Here is a 4329-nt window from a genome sequence, read left to right on the forward strand (position 1 = left end):
ACTTGGTTGGTTGAGTGAAAAGGCTGACTCCCTTCCTAGTTTCCTAAGAGACTAGCTTTCATCTTGGAGGAGGTCATGTGATTACTCACTACTGGCCCTCCTGGATAAGGACTAGTATAGATATTTTCTCTAACCCCTTTCACATTTCTCTACTTTATTGTTTCCTCAAACGGCATCTAACCATTACATTTAACCTTGAAGTACATTTTAGTTAATCAATATGTAGTTTAATTAATATATGTACTTATTTGAAAACTTATTATGTATTAATCAATCAACTACAGTTTCTTTGCTCCTTTCTTTTGAATTCCTTGAATTCTATACAATGTGCAACTTTTAAAGGATGGGAGAGAGGAGCAAATTCATCTATTTTGGTCAGAGTTCCAAAATAGAGAAGAGTGCTCCACCAGAAGTTTCAATTCCAAGGGAAAGAAGAATGACATCTAGCAGCAGCAAGTCCTGCACATTCTCAGATTTATCTCCAAACAAGATGGCAGCCTGGATAGCGGCACCATAGGCAACAGCCTCATCAGGATTGATACTCTTGTTGAGCTCCTTGCCCGTGAAGAAGTCCTGAAGAAGCTTCTGGATTTGGGAGATTTGAGTGGAACCACCCACCAAGACAATGTCATGAATCTATGATTTATCTAGCTTGGCATCTCTGAGGGCCTTTTCCATAGGGTCCAGTGTGCCACAGAAGAGGTCAGCGTTCAGTTCTTCAAAATGGGCCCAGGTAATAGAGGTATAGAAGTCAATACCTTCATAGAGGGAATTGATCTCAATACTGGCCTGTGTACTCGAAGAGAGGGTTCTCTTTGCACATTCACAAGCGATGCACAGACAGCAGACAGCCCTCTTGTTCTCACTGATGTCCTTCTTGGGCTTTCACTTGAACTCAGCAATGAAATGGTTGACCATGTGGTTGTCAAAGTCCTCTCCACCCAAGTGGGTGTCCCCAGCTGTGGACTTGATTTCAAAGATGCCATCTTCAATGGTGAGGATGGAGACATAGGAGGTACCGCCTCTAAGTTCAAAGATAAACATATTTATCTTTTTTTCACAAGCCATAAGCAATAGCAGCAGCAGCAGCAGGCTTATCAATGACTCAGAGCACATTGACTTCTTTGGTGAGCTGTTGTTGGGAATCATTGTGTACATTGTGTACTGTGACAACAGCATTTGTGACAGTCTTCCCAAGGTAAGCTTCAGCAATTTCTTTCATCTTGGTCAAGACCATAGATGATACTTCTTCTGGATAGAAACTTTTGGTCTCCCCTTGTACTCCACTTGGGCCTTAGGCCTGCTTGCATCATTCACTACCTTAAAAGGCCAATGCTTCATGTCTGACTGTACAACTGCATCACAAAATCTGAGACCAATCAGACATTTGGCATCAAAGACTGTTTTGGTGGGGTTCATTGCAACTTGATTCTTTGCAGCATCACCAATTAAACGCTCTGTGTCAGTGAAGGGAACATAGCTGGGGGTGGCCCTGTTTCCTTGGTCATTAGCAATGATCTCCACTTTCCCACATTGGAAGACTCCTACACAGGAGTAAGTGGTGCCAAGATCAATGCCAACTGCGGGTCCCTTCAACATGTTTGCTGTGGTGCCAGAGGAGAATGGGAAAATGGGAGGTTGATGAGCACCAAGTGGAAGGGTAGGAGGGAGAGGAGAGAGCACATAAATATGGGATCAGCAAGTGTTTGTTTATGTCCAATTTCAGCCATCCTCCATAGATCTTGGAACATATCCCCCATGATACAGGCCCTACTGTATAAACAAATCTAAACAATGGGACTCTGAAAACCTGAAGCAATTCGAGCTAGGCATAGACTGCCCTCTGCCCACAGGACAGAGAAAAAAAATTGCCTAAGGCTTTTTAGAAAAATTAATAAAATCCCCACAATTTCTTGCAAAAATAATATACCAGAAATTATATTCATACAGCTTCCAAGGGTAGTAAGGGTTGTTTTCCAACATGTAGTGTTGTATGGCTCCAAGAGAGTCAAAATAAACAACTTTAGCCTCTTTTTCACCCCCATGCTATCCTTCTATTAGGGAGACAAGTTCTGCCAGGAGAATAAGCAACAAGTTGAGGTCAGAAACAACCACTGTGGAAAGGAAACAAGACTGACAACCTATTCTCAAACTTTAAATGGGTAAAAAGCTCTGGTGGAGCCGGTCATGGTGGCACTCACATGTAGTCCTAGCTACTCAGGAGGCTGAGGCTGGAGGATTGCTTGAGCCCAGGAGTTCTGGGCTGCTGTGTGCTATGCCGATTTGGTGTCCACACTAAGTTCGGCATCAATATGGTGACCCTCTGGGAACGGGGGACCACCAGATTGCCTAAGGAGGGGTGAACCGACCCAGGTCAGAAATGGAGCAGGTCAAAACTCCCATGCCAATCAGTAGTGGGATTGCACCTGTGAATAGCCGTTGTACTCCAGCCTGGGCAAGATAGTGAGGGCCCTGTTGGGGGTTGGGGCCTAACGGCTGCTATGTATTCAGGAGGAGAGGGAGGTCTTGGGCATCAGGCCACCCAAGGGAAGGCATGAGCGCTGGTCTTGGCAGGGAGCTGGAGAGAGCCCTGTGCTGGGGCCGGGGAGGTCCGAACTCTTGTGGGACCCTGGGAAAGTCACTCCCTCAGCCCAAACGAGGTAGCGGAGGGCCGGGGCCCTCCCCTTGCTAATATTCGGGGATCCTCAGCCTGCAGACAGAAAGATCCCTTCCCAGTTTCCCCACCAAACCTGGAGCCCCAAGAACAGAGATGGGGCTTTCGAGGATGGATTTCTCATTCCATTTTAGAACACATGAGAAGTGGAAATCTGAAGAAACTTGTTAAGTATTAAATCAACACAACACTGTTAGACACAAAACACAAAATCACAAACATATTGAGAGACCATGTTTAAATAAACAAGTGTCTGGAATTGTATTTATGCAAAATGTAAATATGAATATAGTTAGTTCCATAAGGTCTTGGGCAAATAAAAAGATCAATAGATATTTCTATTTGACTGACATCAGGATGTGGAACAATGTATATTGTTGTATTATATGTAAATAATTTATATAAATAATGTATTAGTTTTAGTTAACTTAGAGTAAGTAGTATTAGCACTAAGATTCAAATTTCTTGTAATAGTTTTGTTCAACATTTATTGTACTGAATTTATTGTAAAACCCAAAACTACCCTTACCCAAACTTTCCTGAAAAGAATCCTTAGAGTAGATTTAGTAAATTGGTAACTATAATGTAAATAAGTGACCTTGGGAAGGTCACAACAAAAAAAAAGGGTACGATTGTGGAAAGGAAACAAGACTGACAGTTGGTGGGGGAAGGGACAACTGGGCGTGGCAGTTGGGTCTTGTGACTAGCACTTCCTTCCTGCCGGGTTTGACTTCCTTCCTGGTGTTGGAGGAGGGAGGAACTCGTTCAGCCCAGGCTGGTGTGGTGTGCCTCTTCTTGGTTCAGTCCGAAGATTCAGGCCCAATCACTTCTGAAAGTTAGAACTATTCTTGTTTGCTTTCTGTCTACTGCTAAGATTCTGAAATTGACAAAACTAGCACAGACGAAGGGGGTGGGAGAAACCCTCTGCCAGCCTGTGGGGCCTGGCCTCGGCTCCAAAAACTGAGAAAGACTCCAACCTTATTTTGGGACCTCCCTTGCCCCTACTTCCTGATATCTCTCCAATCCCAACTGGTTATTAAGCTTTATATTATTTGAATTCGCAGTCAGATAAGTGGACTATCTTTTCTGGGCGTAGAGGGAGCTGAATATCAGTTCCGTCATTCAGCGACAAACAGTCCTTATCGGACCCCTGCTGCTTCCTCTCGGCAGGGGACATCTCTCTCCTTTTCATCATCAAGCAATATTCCCTCTCTCCCCTCAACTCCTCCATACCTTACTACAAACCTCCCATTATCCCCCAGTTTTTCATTTTCCCAGTCTTTTCCCAATAAATATTACACCACTCTATCTACTCAGAGAGAAGGGGAACTGGGACTAGAATTATATCTCTCCTGCCCCTTAAATTTTGTTCATCCAGAGGATGTGATTTTTAGATTCTAGTTAATTTCTGTTCATTAATTAGGGAGAAGAAGCTTGACTTTCTTCCAACCAAATACCTATCCTTCCTATCCAAGTTTGACTTTCTTCTTACCAAATAGCAGTTCCACATTGAACACACATTCATTACATGTGTGGAATGGGAGGGTTCACAAACAATGGACCCCATCCACTTAAATTAATACATAATGGAGTAAGGAACATAAGCATAAGATAGCAGTTTATTCCTTTCCAAAATGGACATCCCCAAGCTTTGG

The 4329-nt window shown here is 43.5% G+C and overlaps 1 pseudogene; it reads right to left on the bottom strand.

Annotated features, from left to right (window-relative positions):
* Positions 1-375: 375 nt before the first annotated feature.
* LOC100619106 (heat shock cognate 71 kDa protein-like) lies at positions 376-1601 on the bottom strand (annotated as a pseudogene).
* Positions 1602-4329: the final 2728 nt, after the last annotated feature.

The sequence above is a fragment of the Monodelphis domestica genome, chromosome 2 (assembly GCF_027887165.1).
Source record: "Monodelphis domestica isolate mMonDom1 chromosome 2, mMonDom1.pri, whole genome shotgun sequence".
In the NCBI taxonomy this organism is placed as follows: Eukaryota; Metazoa; Chordata; class Mammalia; order Didelphimorphia; family Didelphidae; genus Monodelphis; species Monodelphis domestica.